The 24,057-nt window shown below is 40.4% G+C and overlaps 1 protein-coding gene across 3 annotated transcripts in view; it reads right to left on the bottom strand.

The window, feature by feature from the left end:
* Nucleotides 1-24,057, bottom strand: part of RGS17 (regulator of G protein signaling 17) — a 74,226-nt gene that overhangs the window by 38,789 nt on the left and 11,380 nt on the right. The window lies entirely within an intron of this gene.

Genomic DNA, 24,057 nt, shown 5'->3' with positions numbered 1-24,057 from the left:
CAGGGATTGTCCAGGTACCACGCTCTGCTCATAGTATCTATGAACGTCATGACTGTAGAACTAAAGGAATATTTACCCTTGACAAATAGTGGTCAGACTGGGCGCATACCCATCAGTAATGAGTCTCCACTTCCCTCCCACAAGCTATGCTACTTCTGTTAAACTTGTAGCAAGCTCCTGATATTTCTGCTTGTCTAGTTAGTGCTAAAGCTTGCTGGTCTGAGGAAGGGAGAGGAGACCAGTGCCTACTCTGTGCAAAGGACGTGCTCTTTCCCACCATGCTGGCATTTGAATTGATAGCAGTTAAAGCCTTGACTGTCTCTAGTGCACTATGCTGTTGGCAAGGTTCTTGCTTCCACTTTGTTATTTCTGTGTTCATTTACCTTGCTGCTATCTCCAGATAACACATTTATCTTATCACTTCTGACTTCTTCCTTACTTATTCCTGACTTCAACCCTGTTAACTGAGGGTTTTCAAGAGTTTGCCTGGGATTTGTATGTCAGTGTTTGACACTTTCTACTACTGCTCCAAAGTTGCCTTTGGTTTCCTCTCCTCCACTCTCACCCTAAGTCTGTAGCTGCTTTAAGTGATCTGCAGTCCGTGGCAGCTTGGGGTTTTGGTTTCTCGCCTATGCTGTGGGTGGCCATCTGCTCACCTGCATAACAGGTTCAGATTTGTGGTGCTTTTACTTCTTAGCATTCCTGTAATGAAGTCTGTGTCATGTCAAGCATTTCTCTATGAGTTTGGCTTTAACAGGCAGGTCTTTACCTACCAGTTTGTGCAGGGTTAAAATTAGCACCTGATAAGGTACAAAGGATGATTCAGCATGACATAGGAGGGATCCCTGTGCATCCCTTCTTTATCCTCTGTCAATCCCTTGGTTATCTTTACTGCTGACAAGATCTCTCCATTGTTTTCTGACTATTGGTAAAGATAATTTGTGCTCACTGGTACCAGGACTGGTGCTATGCCATGGGTGCAGTAATATTGTTGCATATGGTAAGAGCATAAAGCATCAAGTACTTTGAAAAGAACAAACCTAAGTATCTTCCAGATTGCCAACTCAGTTTTGGGATGTGGTCTAATAGTCATTCATATAATTAAAAGCAAACAAGCTTGTTCTTGAGTTCTTCCAGGTTTGTCTGCAATTTTCTTAGTATGTCTTTCTATTTAATTGCTATGTTTTTATCAGGGCTATACAGATCATTAATTTTCACTTTAGGCACATATATTAATCATTCCCTGGGTGGTTCTGCTGCTATGAACATTTTTAGACTATAGCTTTAGGATGAAATTTACTATCCACCCGAATCTTTGCTACAAATTGCAAGCAAATGTTCCCCACGTTGAGTGTTTTTAAATTACGGAACCTTGAGCAACTTCCAAAATTACCAAGTTTCTCATAAGTTCTCATGCCAGTCTTCTTGTTGTGTAAGTCTGTTCCCTCTGCGCTCCTAGATGTTAGGTAAAAAAAAAGTAAGACAAAAGAAATGTCTTCCTTTATTTCTGTTACTTGGTATCTGCTATCTCTGTGTTTCAGGCACTATTCTTGACATCAATGTCTTAGTCTCTTTCCATCTCCCCTTTCTCCTCCCCACATCATAACAAAGCTTTACTTTAATTTTCTCATCTCTTTACAGAAGCAGCTATTGTTCTCTTCCTTGGAGAAGGTTTATTGTCTGAAATCCCACATTTCCACGGGTCTGACTCTTTCACCCTACTTGCTTGTTCTGCGTTAGATGCTGTTTTGTCTACCTGTTACTCACATGTCCTGTGCAGCGACTCACTTTTCCATCTGCGGCTGCCAAGCTTCGTGTCCCTCGTGCTGTCACATGAGAGGGTTCCCCCCTTACAAAATGAATAGGGCCCTTTTCTTCAGTAGCAGAATGGTTTGTGGAGGTGCTGTAGCGAGCACTGAGGCCACATGCTTCCTCAGAGCTTCATCACATCCCTGTAATTGGTGCTCTCCCCTTCCCAGGCTCCGTGTCCCTCACGGCTGGTTTTGAGACCCGGCTGGGGCTTCACCAGTGTGGAGAGAGGTGGGAGCCGCTGGTCACAGCCACAAGCACAGGACAGTCATTGGGAGGAGCTATCAAGGGCTTTTTTACCCCTTTCTGCTATTCAGCAAGTTGCCAGGAAAACCAGGCATGAAATAAAACGGGCAGCTAGCTGACAACAGTGGGAAAATGGGAAGACAATAAACAAATATGGAAGACAGAAAACATGGATTTACCTGACTAAATCTTGGGTTAGAACCATTTTGGAGCAAGAAATTAGAGTGGGTGTCAGAGAGGTGACAAGCTACGTGGCTTGAAAAGCTTCCATTTATTTGGGGCAAAAAAATAAAAATTCTACCTAGATCTCATGGAAAAGTCAAGGCACACCCCATGGCTAACACATCTCTGGGCAGTGGAAGCCACTAGATGCTGAAGCTGTTTTCCTCTAAGATTCTCTGACAGCAGAAAAAAGTATCACAGACTTTTAAAAATGATGCCACTGTACTCTTCGAGCTTCCATTTGCATTCACCTGCAACAACCCAGTGCAGTGGTACAGGACGCACTCAGCCGACAGCAGAGTGACAGACTTTCATGAGACTGTCTGCCTCCTCCTGATTTGCACCAGTGTCTTAGCTCAGCTCCCTTTCCACGGCCTCCTTTCCTTCCCACTGCAGAGGTCACTGGCTTTCCCTGGCTGAGATGTCTGTCAGCTCTGCTGCGAAACCAAAAACCTGCAGAGCAATACGGCAGGCAGATGTGTGGCTAATGCTGCTGCAGCAAGACTCGCTACGACTCATCTGTCAAAGCCACTAGGCAGCACAGGAAATAAAAAGAGATCTGTGGAGAAAAAGAAAAAGCAGACTTCCAAGTTAAACCCCCTTGCCATTACAAGAGCTTTCTAGAACTTACTCGCTGTCTTTTCAGTGAGAGAAGGCAGGTTTTCTGTCCTTTCCCTTGTCCTTGTTTTATCACTTCCCTTGTGGACGAATTCCCATGTAGAAAGCTGCAGCCTCCTTTGCGTACCTCATCACTTGAGCGTGTACCTCATCCCTTGAGCATCTACCTCAGCTGCCTGAATCCTCAGTAGCGTCTTGTTTGTTAGCTTGCCTGGAAGAACGGGTTTCTCCAGAGCTACTCACAGGTCACTTTCCGACTACCACAAATTTATGCGGCTGTTAGTACTTTGTAACATCAGGGAGTGGACACTTGTAGCAGAGTCTCTCTCCCCTAAACATAGAGGTATGATGCAAGTGTGCAGCAAAAGCAAGCCATAAATATCTAAATTATACAGAACACGCCTAACAGTCAAAGTGGTATCTCTAAGTTCATAGTTCCCCAAAATACCACACTGAGGAAGAGGCCTTGAGATGTTTTGACATTAGTGTGAGGAGTCCCTAAAGCTAGTTAGCATGTTGTGTGTTGGAAGGGATGTAGGAAGGTTCAGCGAAAGAAAACAAAACCAGTTATGATTTCTTCTCCTCTCTTTTCTCCTCCCATGGTCATTTTTTAATGTTTTACAGTTTTAAAAATGCAGATTTCCAACCATCCCAGTAAACAAATTTTTATAGCAAGCTCTGCATGTATTCTCTCATATTCACCAACAGAAGAAAATAAATTCTGTCTTCCTGCAGAATCTGACAGCTGTTGCACTATGGAAAACTTACAGATTAAAAAAACAATATAGCCATTTTTCTTCTTTCTTTTTTTTTTTCTTTTTAACCCTATCTGGCATGTGAGTTAACTCTTTCAGCATTTCTACAAATGCTAAATACAAATTTGCATAGAAAGAATCCACTATTTTTCCTCCTGGGAGAGGATATTTTACTTTGGAGGACAGGCACCAATAATAAATAATATTCCAGAAGTTAATTTGTTCCCCCTTTTCTTTGTATGATGGTATACTTGAAGCAGTATGTGCTTAGGGAAGGCTGTAGTTCTATTGCATTCTTTTCAAAGCTTAAGAAGAGAAAAAAGAATTGCAAATCATTTGCTCCCCAGAAAAGAGCAAAATACATCCAAACGCAGCAAAACTTTTGAAGACCACTTATAAGTGAATTACAAAAAGTCCTACATAAAAGGTCTATTTTTAACACCTCATTTTTACAAAGTTTAAAGGATGGAACTTGAAACTACTCTCCCGTAATATACATGTCATGATTTTTCACAATCCAAGTCTATTTATTGTACCAATATTAAAAAATCTACTGCTAAGACACAAGGGACTGAAAACATGCTGTGAAAACTGGAAACCTTTGAAATCTCTGGAAAGATGCAAATTTTGATATGAAAGTGTCGCGTCTAGTCAGATCTGTGCATTTACAAGCTCTCTGCTTTTATGCTGAGCATTAGCACAGATTTACAGTCACCAGCTATGTTACTGTATTAAGGCATTAAAGCAGCTCTTCCACTTGAGTATGCAAGTGAACCCATTTAATTTAGATAAATAGATCCCTGAAGATCAGCAGACGAGACCTGTTGGAACACTGTCTCCACAGATTACTGAGTAAAGCTTGATGTGAATGTCTGGTCTATCACCTCCCTTCCTATAAAAGCTCTGCTCACTGGCAGTGCAGCCTGTATGATGTCCCTGTTCATCAGCATCCTTTCATCCAGTATTTCATAATGTTAAACAAAATTAGAGAGCTTTGCATAAAGCGCTACATTTCCTTTAGCCAGTGAAATATACTTAGGTAGTTTTCTTGCTTAATTTTATAAAAGTTATGTCTATAATGATAAGAGGACAAGGTAATGTTTTAATTTAAAAGAACTGTACAAGAGCTCTGGGCAGCCTGACAACCATATGTTAAAGGACAATATTAAGTGGATTAAAAAAGAACTATGGGCATGGCCCAGCTGGCCCAGCCAGCGATCCACAGCTCCACCTTTCCCACAGTTTGCCCTCTCCCAGCCATCCAACTGTGTCATGACTCGGGCATTGACTTCTGTCCCAAACTCTCTTTGAAAGCAGGACCTGGCTGTGAGATCTGTAAGAGGATGGGGAATGAGGGAAGCTTGGGAACAAGCTTGGCTACAAGGCCAAATTGTACTGAGACCTCACACACCAATTCTTCCTGAGGACCTTCTCAGTGAGCTATCACAGCAGCTCTTCCAGCAGGAGGGCTTTATACAAAGTCTGTGTTGGCCAGTAAATGTTAAGCTTGCAGACCAAATCTTCTCTCAGCAAGAGCTTTAGTAGGACCTATCTCCTTCACCTGGCTGCTGGATTTTTTTCCATGCACTTGGGTTAATTTTTTGTCTGTGAGTTTGTCTTTGAAAGTTTAACCTTTGGTTGAACTTGGATGACACACATGAAGTTAGTGGAGAGGGACAGACAAGCAGATACAGCAAGGTCTCACGACCATCATCAGCTTAGGAAACCAAAACGAAAAGTCAGAAACCAGATGAATGTGGACATCTTTGAGCAGTATAGCCTGGAATAGCCCACCACTGAATAATAAATTCCCATTCATTCAGCCACAGCTATGATCCAGGAGCTATCTTCAGTCATTGAGGCAAAGGGTGAAGGGTGTTGCTGGGGAAGGGTGTGGAAGGAGAAGAATAGTCCTCACTCTAGCCCAGCTATATTGAGTAAAGTAGAGCCAGACCCCACTGCAGTTTTATTTTGTGTATCAGGAGTATTTAGGCTAGATCCAGTCCCACCAATTGCGCAGCTTCATCACATGCTTTGGGGAGGGGAAAAAAGCTATGCAATAAAAGTAGAAAATATGATTGAAGCTACCAAGCTTCACAGCAGGCTAAGGAGGAGGCTTAATATTAGAAACTACTTCAGTCTTTTTTTAAAAAAGGCAACAGTTAGAAAGAAGTTTTCTTTAGGCTTTTTTCTTTTAGTCCCATAAGACATAAAAATTCAAAGTATTCTGGCTGAAGGGCCTTATCTAGCTCCCATTTTAGGTCAAAATTTTGATGTCTTGTTTTTATTTGCTTCAGTTGATTCTACTGAGGCAAAGGGTAAGAAATGTCATTCTATAATACTTATATGTTATTAGAAATAAATATTGAATCAGTTGCTTTAAAATCTCTACACTAGTTATTTATAGTATCTTTTCTTCCAAACCCCTTTACGATAAAAGGATAATGAAGCCTTTCTGAGTGAGTAAACTGGAAATTAGGGCATAATGCTTGTAGCAAGCAGAGCTTGGTATGGACTAAGACATACCTTTCCTCTTATAAAAAACACAACATGTTCTGTATGATAGGACTTTCAAAAACATCCAGTGGTTGTAATATGCTTTGCCCACTGAACCAACTCTTAAAAACTTCTCTCATTTAAAGCAAAGTGAAGATGAAGCTCTCACCCTGAAGAAGGAGAACATCTCTGAAACATTTTTACTCTTAAAACCTTCTTAGTTAGAAAAGATTTTGCGGCAGAATCTTTAAAAAATGCATAAATCATAGAAAAATGCATGGAATTAATTTTATTTACTGCAAACCTATCTGTATTTTAAGTATTAGACATAAGGCTGCTGGATATGGGTAGTTTCTAAGGCTGCTTGATGTGTCAGAGATTCCTCTGACATTCTAGCTCTTTCACAAAACAAAACCCATTACATTTGCTACAGCTAAAATCCTTAGCCTTTGAGGCAAAAGATGAATATTTAGCACAACTGGGCAGCCTCAGAGATCTACGATATGTCTTTCCTTGTTGATACCTGAATGGTGTGCAACTAAGTGCAATGATAAATGAGAACAAAGGGACATTAAACACAATATTTCTCAGTAAAAGAGACCACTGCTTTGTTTCAAGAGCTCTCAAGCTAAATGATGCTTTCATGTTATGCTTTATATTTGACTCGTGCCTCTTGCAAAGTTCTGGCACATTCAGTGAATGCCCAACTGAAAAAGCAAAACTCAGCATTTCTTCCCAGCACGCATGACACAAGTCAGCGTGCCTAATGCCAGTCTGCCAGTCCTTGCTAGTTCTAATAAACATCTCTTGAAGTGGCTTCATTCCACATTATAAACAAGAAGAATAGAAAAATCCCAGCAGAGTTACTCAGTTATGCTTGGAGACAACTGATGGAGAAGAATTGCCCTGTGCTGCACAGAGGAGCTCACAGATGTGGAACAAACGGGGCTGACGTGGCAGGCACCCGTGGCACCCCCAGAGCATGCAGGGGCAGAGGTCTCCAGGCTACCATTCCGCTGGAGGCCACCTGAAGCCTCTTCTGAAGGGAGGACAGCTAACAGAGAAGAAGAAAAGGTGTAACAGATATTAGCCCTAGCAGGAATACTTTTCCCCAGCAGCACTGCAGGTGTTATCTTTTCTGTTTGTTATTTAGCTGTCCTCTCATGGGGGAAAAGTCACCTTGAAAACCCTATTCCTGGTTCCCTGTTACTATCTGTTGCTTTTCTTTCTGCGATACTGTCAGCACTTCCAGCTCTATACTAACTCGTGCATCAGCATTCAACATTGGATATCCCAGCATTCCATATATTTGCAGTTAATAATCCAGTCATCTTTTATTCCAGGGCTGTTTCAGACTGTTAGGAAGCATTCTTCTGTTCACTGACTTTCCTGAAGTTTGCAGAATCTTCCTAAGGGCATATTCCAACACAGTTCCTTCAGTTTTTCCACACTGAGCAGCCATACCTGGGTTGTTTGCAGGGTGCTGCCTATGGTGGACTTTCAGTTCTGAATGCCATTCTACTTCAGGTCTCATTTAAAATGCGTTTTATGTTTGTCCTCATTCTCCACAGTATCAAAGTTCTGTTTATCATTCAAAACTTCAGGCAGGGGCACTTCCTTTGCCCATCAGTAAACATGTTGCTAAGAGTTAATTCCGGATCTTTCAGTAGGCCAAGTGCTTTGCCTCACACTGCAGTCCTAGTCTAGTTTTGTACCTGGACTTACCTTCCTAAAATTACCTGTGAAAGCTAGACCACTCGTTAACTCCATTTTTACTTGCATGTAATATTTTGTTAAAAACCACATTTTTTCTGGGGCTGATTTTTGTTCATTGCTCATATTTTGAACACAGCCTGGTGGTTAACCATCTCTACTCGAGTTAGCAAAAATAACGAAACCAACAGATTCTTCAGTACCATTTACTTTCAGAAACATGAACGCTTCTGCCTGTCTTCTTTTTCAGATAGCACGGGCTCCTGCCAAAATGAAGGAATGTCTGCTTTTCCATTAACCTTCCCCTACTAGCCCCCAGTACAGGCTAAGAGAACTCCAGAAGCAATTCACACTGCAAGAGGAACATGGCAACATGAGGGAGATTTGTTTTTTCTATTTGTATGTAAATACATCTGCCACCCTTCCCTCCCATGTGAAGGCAGTGCTTTTAATGACACACAAGCAGGGAGTGGTTAAAGGGACGTTGCCAGGCAATTTTTTTTCAGGTTGATTAATCATTACAGATAATCTGAATGTAATTGAAAAAAGTGATGAGAACCTAGAAGTTGTGTACTCCACTGATAGCATGTGCTCCAACACGAAAGCTAATTCACCTGAACCAAAAAATGGCTTATGAAAAATTATGCAGGTGATGTAGCTGGCCACCCTTGTTCTCAGGCTCTCATGAAGTTGTCAGGTATCCTACTAGTGATTTATTTATCCATAAACAAACCCCAAAACTTCCAATTAACCTGCTCTATGCTGAAACACTTGCAGATCACTCAATAATATTCACAACTACGATTGCGCACTTTTTCCCCAGAAAAACAGACTCAAATTAAATGATGATGATGATAGCAGATAGTAGACAAAACTTTTCAGAGGTATTTTCAAGTTATATAGTTTAAAAAAGGCAAAAGATTCTGCAGAAACAAACAGTTGTGTCTTGCTGCAAATTACTGAATAACATTTAATCTGGTTCTGCCAAGGACTCATCAGTTTCCCTGTGACTGCTGGAAAACGGCATTTTTGCAACATTACAGGTTTCCAAGGGTGTGGTAGTTGTGGAAAGATTTTCCTGGTTATGTTCTAAGTTTCTGTTTGGGGGAATCCTCCCCCCCCCTTTCAGATTTGTTCAGTTCAACGTTAGACTGTTTCTGCCTCTGATGCCGTGATTCATCAATTGCCTAAATTCTGGGAGCACTCACTATGCTCCTGTGATGCACTGTTTTCCCCTCGCTGCCTAAATCCCCTAATGTATCACTGACGTCCCATTACTGGAAGCGTACCGTGGGAAACAGCGGGTAGAGAAGCTCTTGATGCAATGGGAAGGTGCTATTCTGCAATTAATGCCTGAAATACTTTAATCGGAGTTATTTAAATGATGCCTTGGTATTTCTAAATCACAGTTCAGAAGTTTTGCAGAGTTATTTCAATCATTTGAGATGAATACAAATATTTAAATAAGACAGATTTCCATTGGGTTGATATTCTCATTTTCGCCCAAGTTAATTTCTGTTTTAGAGCCAGAAGAGGGGCTGAAAAACTCCATTGACACTTCTATCAGCTTTGTGGTCTTTTCAAATTCAAATGAATCCAGAAGAACAATTTTGCTGGAGTGGGTCCTTTCCTACTCACATCACTTATTATTTTAACTGCCTATATTTAAACTATTATTTGTATTCATGAATTGCCACTTTAGTGACAGAAGGCCAAATTCTGATCTCCCTGTTTAGCAGTAAATGCGACTACTCCATTGACTCTATCGCAGGTGTTCTTCCTTTGCAGAGGTGTCAGTGAGCCTGAGTTTTCTTGCACAGATCAGGAGTGCTAGCCACTCTGGCATTTCTAAAGATTCCTTCTCTGTGCTTACATACTTCTCATTCAGCAGTTCAAGACCGCAGTCTCCATTTCAGTCAGCCTTTTGGTAGGCTAAAGTAAATCAAGCTGGAGCTCGGTCAAGTAATTTACAGCCACTACCCTCCCCATGTTCTTCCTTCCCCTTCCCCTCCCCATTCCTACTAGCAAATGTACACCCAAGATGAAGAAAAGAAGAATTTTAATCAATTTATGGGCGTTACAAGGGATTCCTGTAACAGTGACATTCATGTCTTCTTTCTGTCCTCAAGTCCCCATGAAAGGAGGGTAGTAACTCCCAGTTACCTGTGGAGGCTGATACAGTGATCTGTTGTCCTCTTCGTACGTCTAGGGCTTTAATGTCAGTAAGGCCTATGCAAAGGAGACTATTTTTATTGTTATGGTTTAAAGAGAACTTCTGCCACTACACTAAAAACCTGAGTATATTCTATCTTTTTGTTCTATCGTTCCCTAAAATCCCCACCGAAGACTGGCTGCTTTAGTGAATTAGGTATCTAGGGGGGTCTCTGTCCATTTTGTCAGTTCTGCTCCAGGACCATACATGGTGCATTCCCTCTCAAGGAGAGTTTGTTTTCTTCTAAATGAAGAATTATTCATCACAGCTTCCAAACATCATTTATTCAAACTCTCTTGAAATATATCGATTAGGATGTTCAAAGTGAGTGATTTGTAGCAATGAATAAATCCCCCCTGGGGAACAAAGGTGTCTGCTGAAGATGAGACTTGGAGAGTATCCCAATGCATTCTCAAGTGCACAAGGAAAAATTAATTATATCTGCCCCCAAAAAGGCTGTAGCTAGAAAGCTGGAATTGCACAGGGAGACTGTAATCACCATTGTCCTGTTGTGCTCTAGGAGAAGAAAAAAAAAAAAAAGAAAAAAAAAAGGATTTGATTTGGAGCAATAAAAAGGTTTTGAAATCTCTCCAGCATCTCATTTCCTCTCCCTGGGAGTGCAGAAATTCCCACTCATCCTACATGTACTTGACTTTTTTGATACTGCTCTTATCATTGCACTTTTCCCACCTCCACGGGTACACCTCCTGCTGCATTTATCACTACTGTCTCAGTGCACCTCACCACCTCCTCTGCTAGTGAGGCAGTTGTGGTAGTAGCAGCAGTAACAAAGGTCATGGGAGGTGCAGCAGCAGCAAAGAACACCCCCCCTTTTTTTTTTTTTCTTGAAAATTTAGCCTAAAAATGTGGAGGTGTTTATAAGCGGGGCTAGTTTGTAATTGGCAAAGTAATTATTCTGTTAGGGTATTTAAACAGCAACATCAAGCTCTGCAACCGCGTGCACATACATAGTTTTCTGTAGCCCTGCAATTAGCAGAACACAGGCTGCTTAGTGGGCATCACCATCACAAAGGCTATTCCACAGAGTAAAGGGAAATCTAGATTTTAAGATTTTTTTCATCAAAATGAGAAAATGAGATACCGATGACTCCCATTTGCTGTGATATTTCCACTTTTTAACCACTGGCACTGTGTATGTTGATCTACTACTGCTATGTGCTGTAGAGGACATATTAATAAGTGCATATGCTTTCCACAGCCAGGGCACGAAGCAATCCCAATTTGGCCATGCTAGTTCCCCTTGCTGTCACAGCAAACAAAATCAATACTGCTTTCTGCTCACTCTGAGATTTTTCTGGGGAAGAAGCTGCCTTATATAACATCACCTTAATTTTGTGTCCTGGCTCCCCAGCTTACTTTTCTTCCTGGGGCTGTGCAAGTATCATACTTCGTTTGCACGGTATCCAACCACTAGCTAGTTCCCATGTCAATCTAGAATAGGCCTGGACAGAGTTTTTCAATTAAACATTAATTAGAAAAGTCTATGTTTGTCAAAACCAAAACTGACTGCTGCAGAAATTGTTTTTGACAGATGTCCTCTTAAAAAAATATTCTTTTAAAGAAAGTTTGGAAGTAGCCAAAGTATGTCACTTAAGTGGTTTTGGTTTGTTTTATTTTGTTTTGTTTTGTATTAATGGAGGCCAGTTTTTCATTTAAAGAAACCTTTGGTTTGAAATTAATCAATTTACATTGGCAGCCGAAATAAAGGAATTCCAAAACCCCAATTTTTTTAATTAATCCAACCAAATTTCCACATTTTCTATTTAGGAAGGATTATTACGTTTGAGAGACTTTTTTTTTTTCCTCTATTCAGGGCAGGAACAGTTTTGAAAATGTTAGAGATGCTCATGGGTCAGGACAAATCTTTCTGTCTCTGCCTCTAGACTGGAACTGTTCAGGACTCTGTGTCAACTCATTCCCAGAGACCCCAGCAAGTTAAAAGTAGAACACAATCCTTTTATGATAATATCAATTTCCCCACTTGCCTATAAACCACTAATTTTCTAGATTGAAAAGTTGTATTCTCCTCTGGAATCCAATTTATCTTGTTTTCAAGCAGTTGTGCTGAAAAAACCCTGAGTGCTTCCACATGAATAGGGAAAACTGCTGTGGTATGACTAAAAATGGGAAAACAATTCAGAGGAGAAATCAGAGCTCAAGTTATAGAATTTGTAAATAGTTGGTTGGGAAAAAAACAAAACAATATTTAGAGAATACATTGAGAGTTCTTGTACCAAAACCTTGTTTGCTTGCTTTTCATGATGTGAACAAATACCTTAAATTTGGCTGTAATTAACCAATTGCTACTGATTCAGTAGGGTATACCTGGTTATTTTACAGCAGAAAACAGTGTTCCCTCATAGCAAGTTATGTATTTAACTTAAAATAAATACTAACAAAAGCTTTTTACATTGCCAAAGCTTTTCCACTTAATGAAACAATTATATTTGAATGGCAGTAGTATGTACAAAGTCATTGGGTTGTACTCTTTTCTCTAAAGCAAATACATGGTAGCTAGAAGCAAGTTGGTTATTCTAAGTATAGAATCATAGAATCATTTAGATTGGAAAAGACCTTCAAGATCATCAAGTCCAACCACCATCCATGCCCACTAAACCATGTTATGGAGTAAGAATATTTAGAAATTTTGACAGTTTAATCTCTTCTGTTACAGATATCTAGGCTACCTCTCCTAATTATATCATCCCCTTTTGACTACACCAATAAGCAAGTAGATGATTGAACTGAAGGAATGGGATCCTCTGGGCATAATGGAGGAGAAAAGCTAGAGGTTCGCTCAGGCAAGTAGTGTCAAATAGTCAAGGAGCATGCAGAGAATTATAAAATTATGATATTATAATATCTGGTATTATAATAATTATAATATCTGACGTTTAAGGGAAACCTGTGCAAAAAGAAATCTTATGTGTGAGAGCAGTAAGTTGTCATGTAATTACTCCTGTTCATGCCTACAGCAGTTGAGTGACCACAATCAAGTTTACTGACTATTATAATAAGGTATTTAGTTCTGATTACACCTCAGCACATGAACCGTCTGGAAGGTTTCCTGTCTGGACAACTGAGTGGGTCAGGGATGCAAAACTGAGGGATACACAGTGATTGCTGCCTGAAAAATTCTGCTTCAAAGATTAAGAAATTTCCCTGGTACTTCTTTCACAAGACAGGTATCTATTATTTGCATAGCTGCTTTCTAGGGTTGTTGAATCATAAATACATCTAGGAATTATTAGTCACCATTTACCATCCCTTTATTCTTATACTGGAAAAGCTATATAAACTGGTATTTTAAAATGACGAAGTGAATAGTGAGCAGTAAGCTTTACATGGGCTGTTGGAGAAGAGGCATAATTTAAAGAGCAGCTGTACCGTACATCAAAGAGTAATCATTTTAAGCAGTGCCCCAATAAAGCTGCCTAGATGTATTTCTGGTTTAACTCCATCTTAGCTATTGTAAAGCCACAGTTTGTTTGGTAAGAAAGCAGTTTTATGCACTTGCAAAAAATTTCCATCAGCCTCCAAGCGCCCAAGATATTAATCAAGTTCCCAAATAACCCTGAAAGGAAGATGAGTTTTGGTTTCCTATAACTGGTCATATAAACATAAAAGCAAGTGCATAAGGGTTTGGTGGGATTTTTTGCAGAGTTATACAGGAAACCACCACGTGAATATTTAGAGCACAAGGTTTTCTTGAATCCCCCAGCTGTCCCCAGTTAGAACTGTAGATATATTTCATAACAGATACAGTCAAAGGGCTAATTTTTTTTTGTTTGCTTTTTTTTCCTCTTCTCTTTTTATGAAGGCAGGAATGAGGGACAAAGTTCCTAACACAGAATGGATAGCCCTTGTGTTTTTTACTCCTATGAAGAATGAGGGAATGGTATAGGACTCGGATTTTTGCCTTATCTGCTTGATAGTCAAGAAGCTTGATACTGAGAACGGAGATGTCAAATTGCTGTAGAAGAAGCAGAAGAATAGTGACTATTTCTATCAAAAGCCAAGCAATAGTTTGGATACACTGTGCTTCCTAAATGAGTCAGGATTACTCCTGGGCAAATGCAGAGGAAGTTTACTCCTTGCTCAAGAGGATGACATAGGCCATGATGCGGGAGTTTGCAGGTGCTCACCTTGTTTTCCTCTACAAAAGCAGTTCTGTCAGCTGTTTCAGCTTTTTCTGCTCCCTTTCTCTGTGCTCCATCCTCCCTTACACTGCTTCATTGTTATTCAGTGAGTGCTTATGCTTCAGCCACAGAGATATCTACTGTAGGGCTCTAGTGGCAGTTCGTAGCCACTTGGCAAAAAGAAAGATGGTTTATGCTCTATCATGTCAGGAAACTGCGATTTGAGTCAGTGAGGCTCATGTAGTTTTCACAGACTGCCCTCAGATTTCAGGAATAATCTCAGTCTGGTTTCCTGCTGTAACTACGCCTTTCTAGTAATTTAGCTCTGAAAGTCTATTAGTTCAAGTGAGTTTATGGAGGCTAAACTAAGCTGCAGTCAAGAGAATAATACTTTGGTCTTCAGCGCCAAGTCAAATTCTGTCACCAAAATGATATGAAAGAGATTCAAAGTTTTACATGCCATGCTAAATGGTGTGCACTGTTGCTTGCTCAAACATTTTCTTCAATGACAGCGGACATTAATCACTCTGGAAGCACACTTGCAGTTTACATGGGTTACTTTGATATGCTTGCTTTGGGAAAGGTAGCAGGACAAAGTTTTTTTAAAAAAAAAAACACCAAAAACCCAAACCCAAATCCAGCAACAAACCTCAAATACCTTCTTGAAATAGCTTCAAATAGCTTCAAATAGCTTCTTGAAAAGCTGAATTTCTCTAAATCCAGACTAACTAATCCATAATCTCCCAACCACCATTATACTAACCTAGATGTAAACTAAACATTAGCCTCCTTCAGATACAGAGGCTATTTATATTAAATGGGGGCAATAAATTACTTTTTTGATGTGATACTCAAAACAGAAACCAAAGAAAATCAGAAACTGCAATAGATGGAGAAATTGAAGTAATATATAAACAGTTAATCATTCTTTAGGCGTGCTTGGCAAATATGCCTGGTAAGAATGCTACCACTTTGGAAGATAACTTAATAGACAGACAGGACAGGAAAACCGGTTTGCTTCTAATGGCATTGCTATAGTGTAATGGGGCCGAGATGGCTATATTCAAGACAGATGCTATTATTTGTTCTAGTTTTATCATAAGTGACACTATGATATTTCCAAAATCAAGCCTGAAAGCCTGTTAAAAACATCTTGCTGGCTTGACTCATAACAAAATGCAGGGATTTTTTTTTTTTTTTTTTTTGAGTCCTGCTGAATGGAGAAGCTTTCAGAACACTCAGCCTGATGATCCCTAGCTTTTATGGCAAAGTACAAGGCAAACTTAGCGGTCTAGTGATATGCTTTTATCCCCTTTCTCTTTTAATGGTGTGTCCTTTTCCATCTAAGTTATTGCAGCAATGGATAGAAATGTTGCTTCCCCATTTATTCACTTTTTCCTGTTTCTATGCATTTGTGTCACTTTCATGGGAGGTTTACAAAGTTGGTCAGTCTTAGTCTCACAGAAAGATGCTTGCATGCTTTTTAACTGAAGAAATTAGTTCTGTGCTTCAGGTACAATCCTGATAATTAAAGTTTAATTTAGCATAAACCCCTCTCTCTTATTGCACTTTGGTTTTAACAATGTTCCCTTAGAGTTAGCCATTGTATTCCCCTAACAGACCACACCAATTCTCTATTTGATTTGTCTTTCAGTGTTCATCTTCACTGCTCTCTCATATCCTAAAATCTGACAGTGTATAAGCAAGACATTCCTTTCAGGAAAAAACAACACTGCAGAGTTAATGTTTACATTAACTAATTAGAAAATCTGGTGATGGAGATGAGGACTCTTTCTCAGTGTGTTCAACTCTACATAGAAGGCAGCAGGCAATCCTGCTATGATTCACATCTGGCAGTGTGTCAGCAGACGAGCCAGAGGCATTTTAACAGCAAGTGTTCAGATTCCACTAAAGAACATAAGCTTTAAACTTTCTGCAACAGCTATTCACCACAACTTCAACAAATAGTTAACAAAGTTCCACTTGTGCCCAAGTCAGGCACCATACCCAACTGATCAGAGAGAGTCAACAAACTGGAGAGGAAAGATGATCCAGTAGCTGAGGGCTACCCTAAAATTTCAGAAGCCTGACTAAATTGTTGCTTATTGTCTTTTAATAAGTTACTTTCAATAGGAGTTGGAGACTACAGGTTGTGAAATTATGTATCATCTCAGCTATTCAGGTACCGAATAATTTTTTCATTCCATGAAACTTATCTATAATTTTAAAATCTTTCCAGTTTTAATTGGATGACTCCAGACTTCTCACTTGTGTGTAGGTCACATCAAAGGGGATGTAACTGTTAGCAGATACAAAGCTCGGGGATGCAAGACATGCAGGTGTAAGTTCCTTTTCTGCTCCTTATGAACTTAAACCTTGCTTTCTAAATCTAGGTAGAAGAACAAGTGATTGACTATTGGATGAGTAGAAAGAAGTAATTTCTTTTTGACTAGACAGTCAAAAAGTTGGGCTTGGACTCGAGACACAGATTTTTAAGATTCTGAGGCACTTGGACAAGATGGTAATGAGACATACATAAGAAATGCAGATAACCAGAGAAAAACTTTAACTTGCAAAAATTTGCTCTTTGCATTTCTCTAAGCTACTCTGCAGGGCCACAGTAGTGGACCTGTCTGCATTAAGGGAGCCCTGTCTGGAATTTCCAAAGGTGTTGTACATTATTTGTTTGAGTCCCATGATCACTTTGAAACAACAGCTTTCATATCCCATATATGACTCCTGTCATACTAACGATTTCACAGACTAGGGGAACATACAGCCTCTTGTCTCTTCCACAGGTCTCCAGAGCAGGGACTGCTCAGAAACATTGAGTTTCCTAAATCCAACCACATTCTGCCTCCACCAGCATGGGCCCTGACCCCAGGAAGTAATTTCCTTACAGTCTTGTTTGATGTCCCCATGGCATTTGAAAGATTAAAAACCAATTGTCTCTTTTCAGAAAGCAACAATTGCAAAATTGTCTGACACAACTGCCAGAAGAGCTCATCTGCACCCAGACCAAATGCTGTATCAGAAGAAGTGCTTAGAAAAGGTCTGCCTTCAGTGCACTCTCCATCCAGGTTTGGTGAATATCTTCACCCAGGTGAAGTTTCAGGAGACTTGGTTATAGTATAAATAGAAAAAAGAAAAGAGAGAGAGAAGCTATGGAGTAGAGGAGAACTGAACTTCCTAGTGATGGGTTTAGGATAACCACGTAGCTGCACAACTTCTATGCAAGGATAAATACCTTTTAGGACATCCAGTCAGGTTGAACATGCACTTAATAATAATTGCAGACCTTTGGAGAGAACTTGCCAGGCTACTTGTTGCACGTATTTACTGTAGGTTTAGTCTTTGTCCCAGGTAGGCAACCAGACTTTGTTGGTTTTAATGTGCTCCCTAATTACATTTTTCCAATTGCCTGAACAACAGTTCATAAGTTGAACCGCCTTTTTCAGCTTCTGATTCAGCTATTTGTTATATGTTAGTCCTATTGCATATGATCATATTTTTGTAAGGTAACAAAAAATATTAAACACAAGCATAACCCCTAAAGTTAAAACTGGAGCCCCATAAAACTAGAACACCAGAAGAAAAAAAATCACACAGTTCACACGGGCACTATTACCAAGATGAGGAAATGAGAAAGCCAACCTGATGCTCCCTCTGCTTCTAGTCCATTGTGGGGAGCTCCGAGTTCCCCAGAGCTGGGCCCGCTCAGCTGGCTTGCAGGTACCAGGCCAGGCAACTCTGGCTGCAAAGAGGCAATGAGCCATTTGCTTTTAGAGCTGGAGGGGTTTTTGCCTCCTAGAAGGGAACAGCCTTGCGTAAAGTACCTGGGCATCTGCAATACCTTGACAGGATGAGATACCTCAGAATGAATTCCTAAAGGCAGCACCCCAAGTATGAGGCTCCTCGGTCAATTTAAGTCCAAGCCACTGGTCCTTTGACTCCTGCTTTCTGGTGATGTGTTTCTACCATGTGGTAACCCAAATCAAGTAGGTGTTGTGGCAGAAAACTAACTCTGTAGAAACAAATGATGAGCTGTGAGATGGATTAACTCTCTGAACTGATTCACTGTGGTCACTGACGTGTGTCAAGGAGAGAGGAGCAGCAGTTCTGGCTTAGACTGGCTTAAGCGGCTGCACAACCAGGAGTGGAAGACCGGTGACCAAGAGAGGGCTTTACCCTGTCCCTTCCCGGGATTGAGAAACCCAGTCTCGACTGCAGAATGACTGAGGTTTGCAGCCATGGGCCTCTCCTAGATTTAAGACCCGAGTTATCCCTTTTAAAAACACATTAAGGACTAGGCTATGCTTTGAAAAAGGAAACAGCAGATGTGCTTTCTTGCTTTTATTCAATATTGCAAAGATTAAATAATGTGGCTCCCACACTCTTTAGTGCTTAGAACAGGGCAGAAATCAAGGTGTTCCTGCTCCAAGGTGAACATTGTAACGGTGGGTACTTTGTTGCCTCTCTGGCTAATTACTCTTTAATTGTTTGATGGGGTTTTAGGTAGGTTTTTTTGCAAAGCAGCACAGTGTCAACAGCAATAGTGGAGACCATTTCTCCCTTTGAATATTTTCAGGACACAAAACTTGTGATGGGGAAAGGAAGGTCTGAACTCCCTCAGATTCACAAGGGATGAACCCAGATGTCTCACGGCCTGGCCAGAGCTGTCCCTCCTGCTTTACCTTATGAAAGAAAAATGGAGAAAATGGCAACAGTTTTGGTGAGGGCAGGAGGGCTGAAACAATCACAAAACTTACTTCTGACCAGCCTCCTTCTCTGGCTGTGTTTTGGAATGACAGTTCGTTTGTGTCTTGTGTTTTGTGATGAGCTCAGCTCTTTTAGGAAATGAGAAGCACACTCTCAGCATGCCTCCTGGACCGAGCTCCTCTGGGATCTCTGGCAGAACACATGTCCTGATGAGAGCTGGTTGTGACTGACTTGGCTGGAAGCAGTTCCAACCGTGAGTAATAGGCACTCAAGGCACTCGACTGGGGAAATTTGGGTACCTAAGGGCGCGAGGGGAATGGGATATTGGGGGTTCTTAGATACAGAGGACTGAAAGCCAACTAAGTCCGAGTTTGGATGCCTAATTTCTGTGGCAGATTGGGGCCAAGGTGCATACAGCAGCTATTGTCATCCCAGTTTGAGTGAAGAAGATAAACTCTTCCTTCCCTATCTCTATGCTATGCCAGTTCAACCTATGCACAAATATCTCATCCTGGAACACTGCATGTAAAATGGAGCTGTAGGAAATATTTAAATTAAGTGAAATATCTTAATTACATTTTTTTTGTTTCTCTTCTGTCTAAATATTATGGCTTCCTCAAAAAGAATGACAATTAGTAATGCCTCTGTCCCCAAAAATATGGAAATCTTAGATTTGATCCCAGAATGTATATTCAGACATTACTGAAACAGACATTTTCTGTTTACCAAAGGGTTGGTACTCAGGACACCAGTGTTGCCAATAACTATGCTACTGTAATATTTATGCATCTTCCATAAACAGAATTGCTCAAAAATTATATTAGGGAAATTTTGGATGGTGGAAAATGGCTTTTTTAAAAAAACAATGAAAGAAAATCAGTTTTTAAATTTTAAGGGTATTGATCAGGATACAATGAAATTTTGAATTCTCTCTGACAGCAATAAAATCTTTGGGAGACTTGCAGTTGGCTCAATAGTACCTTTTCCCTTAGTACCTTAGTCCTGTAATAGAAAGCATGCTGTGGATAAGAAAGGCCTGCAGTAGGTTTGCTGCATAAAGCAAATCTAGGAATGGCATGAGCTTTTATTACTATCAAAATTTGTCTGCCTTCTTTCTCTTCATGTGCAGATCTCCAGATCCAAAGAAAGCACAGCATTGGAAAAGTTGATCTCCTTTCTATTCCAGAAGGTCGTCTGCTCTTACTTAGCCAGAGCTGTCTTACTTATTTTGAGTATGGAGTAGGATCAGAAAGGAGGAGAGGGAGTAGAAATCTTACCTAATTGTTAGTTCTGATCTCCTGTTATCTCCAGATTGAGAAAAATGAGTTGAATGGCACATAGTTTTGAGGGCCTCAGGAGGAAATTCTAGTTGCAGTTAGCAAAGGAAAACCGAACCTGGCTTTTGTGGCTTTTTTTTGTTGTTGTTGTTGTGATGTTGTGCATATGTCATTATTTATTACACATAAAGGAATTATTCTCATTTTTAACACTTTTTTTAAAGCAGGACTTGAGTAATATCTTTCCTAATATTCAGGCTGAACAAACATCTCCTTATAAAGACTGAATTTCTCAGATGCTACAAACATCATCTAATAATCAAAAGCTATTAGAAATCAGCTTTTATTTTAAAAATGTTACTATAATATATTTCTTCCATTCCCCTCAGTCCTTACTATAAAATTTTTCAGCATCTCCTCCTTCTTCTTCTAGGTCTTTAACACTGGGTTTCTTTTTCCCACAACATGTTCCCCTACTGCCTTAAGTCTACACTGGCACCCATGTAGTCAGTTTACTTTTGGTGAGATCTTGCACTTTTCAGCCTCTCACACACTGGTGGATGGCTTTCTTCTCCTTGATGTTGCACTGGCAATTTAAATTCATTGGATGGAGAGAAAATGTCTTTATCTCTTCTCCAAATTTCCCTTTCTGTTCTGTACTATGATCTTTCAAATCACTTTATTCCCAACCTTTTGACTTCAGTCACCAATGACTCCTCTCTCCTTCACTTACCATCTCATCTGTTGCAAAATACTGTTGTTCATTTTTCTGAGCTCCAAAATCCCTCTCTCTTTGCCATTTCCATAGCAAAAAGCCTCCCTCTGCTCCCTGACTTTTACTTTTCAGCATCCTACTCTCCTATTCCATACTTCCAAGATTGTATCACTGTAGTTATTTAATTCACCTTTTCTCCACTATTTTCCTTTTTTCTTCAGAAACTAGCATCCACACTCTTGTTCTCACTTCAGTACCCTTCATTGCTATCTACCATTACAATCTCCATGTCTATTATGCCTGTTTCTTGCCCTTTCACACTTCAAAGGTCCTTTTAACATCTCTGTGTTCTCTCCGTCGGTGCTGGTTATTAGTTCTGCTCTTGAGATTTGTTCCTTTTCCTGAAAGATCTGGATAGCCAATTCTGAGGTGTACTCACTCTAAAATTTTCTGTAGACCATCCCTGTCAATAATTCAGTCTTCCTGCTCCCCAAGTTCAGCAGTTCTTGCCTCAGGATGTAAGCAGGGAAACAGCTGGAGAGCCAGGGGCAAAAGACACAATGAATATAAATGTGGCATAAAAAGTTCTTTAGATCTTATGGAAGGCAATGAGACAATATTTAGCATCTCAATAGAAGATTCATCACACTTAGTGAATAGGATAAACTTCTGTTCTCTGTGGAGCTGACTCAAGCACTTCCTCCTGCAGGGAAATTTTTTGTAGTTTTGTGGAAAGAACTAGTCAGAATTCAATTGAACTGCCTGCATGTTTGGTCACAAAGTAAGATATTGCAGATTTTTCTGCTAGGGTGGAGGCCTGTGTTCATGTTCATCATTCCATTGTGTGGAAACATAGGAAGGAGTTTTGCCTTGCAATTCATTTGGACTAACATGTTTCCTCATTGGGATAGACCTGCGGGCAACTACTATGATACTTTTGTGGAGAATACTTTTTATTCCATCTTTCAGGATGCAGTAGCACCAAGCACCTTAAGAAAGTATATGTCTGCTCTTACTGTCAGAAACCATCCCTGGCCACTGACCCTCTATACCACTGCAGATCTACTTCTAACCTTCCCATTTTCACTAATATTCTGGAAAAAAGTTATAGACACTTCTCAAAGACAATCTAAATGTCTCAAAGCTTCTTGAATTTTCTTTCTCTGACTTCACCCTAACTTACAGCCTTATTGCTATAATTGTGCTATGACCGATGACTTCTGGAGAAAGACTGAGAAAGGTTAGACATTCTTGCCAACAATACTGCATCTAAATCCACACATGGATTTTGATTTTGGGGAGCTGCAGATTAGTTTAGAGTCCTAGCAAGAGCAACCGTGTGCTGTGGAAACTTTCTGCCCTTGAGAAGCTTTGCTTACCAGGGGACAAAAACTGCAGGTCCCTGCCAGCTGTAAGCATGGCAAGTTCCTATGGGCCATCCACATCGCTGTCTTGTGAACGAGTAGACAAGATTTCTTGTGCCTGCGTGTGGCATCCTGACAGCAGCAGGGCCAGGGAGGTTCAGGCACTTAGGCCTGGCTGGGATGTGGAGTGCTTGATGGAGTAACCATCCACTGGACACTCAAAAGATAAGTGCTTATCACCTGGGCATGCAGACTAATGCAGTGTTGTCCCCACATGTTTGTTGGGGGTGTCTGAGCTCCGGACTGGCCTTTAACAAATGGTGTACGCATACCTACAGCCTTGGGGTAGCTGCTTTTTCTGATCAGGGGACTGTTTTCCGAGACCTGTAGATAATACTCATGACACATGTTGCCTGCTGGCATGTCACCCATGCAACATCTTAGGAAGGAGATATGGATGGAAATGTTTTCAATGTGCTAATAGCACTGACCTTTATATTTCCATTATATATCACTCAGAAGCAGTGACAAGGCATTCGAAATCTGAAACAGTCTGGAAGCCAAATTTAGATGTTTTCTGAATGGCTTTATGTTTGTTTCAACAATGCAATTATTTTTAATATAAAAAATGAGCTGAGGTCAAGTTATAATCGCATTTGGGGGGGTCACAGCTGCCTGCTGATCACATGAGGCGTTTGGTCATTATTCAGCCAGCATAAGTTTGGGCACAGCCAAATTTTGTTTCCTCGAGAGGTCCCTGTCCTGAGATAGGGCTGAGTATTTTTCTCAGTGCATAGTAAGAGGCAGGATGGTGGCAAGCAGAATAAAGGATATGGCATGCTTATGGTCAGTTCAAACTTCTTCTTGGGTGTAAAGACAACTTTTTAGATGTAAGTGCAAAACCCTCATAAAGCAGCATGATCTGTTTCCGTTTGAGTCTGCAAGTGGGTCAACAATACCGAGTTCATAACAGAACTGAACTCTAAGAATAGTCATCAGCCAATCCATCCTAGTGGCCCAGATTCTTCATTTCTTTGACAAATGTTTAATTTTCTCTTATGATCTGACTTTTCTTTTGAAGGTAACTCATGCAGCAACAAATCAAAGCGATGACATTTTTGTTTGTCCTGTGCAATCTCATGTAGGTGAACCAAAGCATTTGCATCACACAGTTGTTATTGCTGGAACCCTGCTCTTCTAGACTATTATCTAAGTGTCTACATTAATATTTTGTTTATTTATCTAGTCCTACAAGATGCCAAAATTGAGAAGCACTTATAAGTAATTTACAGAAGTTTCCTGAAAAGGCCATTTTGTCTGAGAGGAGAAATATAACTGATACTGAAGCTTTCTTGTACCCAGATCAACATGGAAATGTATTTTGGTGATAGAGGAAAAAAAAAAAAAAAAGACACTTTTAGTGCCCCCCCCGAAGTTTATGTAGGTGAGTCTTTACTTACACACATGATCTTGTGTGTTTTGCTGCCACTATTCACAGCAAGGATCACACTGCATCACAGCACTGAAACTCAAGCAGCACACTTCTAAGATTTCTTTAGGTGGCAGCTGCACCTTGAATACTTCTTAGCAAGGGATGCCTTTATGTAAATGGGAGTGAGAGGATGCTCATGGAGTAGTCACGCAGCCTACTGCATTCCTACTCCAGGGAGCTCCACAGGTGAAGTTATGACGGGAAAGGGCTGGAGGAGGCGTTCTGTGGTTGGAAGGAGTGCTGCTGCCATGGCATTTGA

Source organism: Accipiter gentilis, chromosome 5 (genome assembly GCF_929443795.1).
Source record: "Accipiter gentilis chromosome 5, bAccGen1.1, whole genome shotgun sequence".
Classification (NCBI taxonomy): Eukaryota; Metazoa; Chordata; class Aves; order Accipitriformes; family Accipitridae; genus Astur; species Astur gentilis.
Note: the sequence above shows the minus strand (reverse complement) of the source record. Positions and strands in the feature narration are given on the sequence as shown.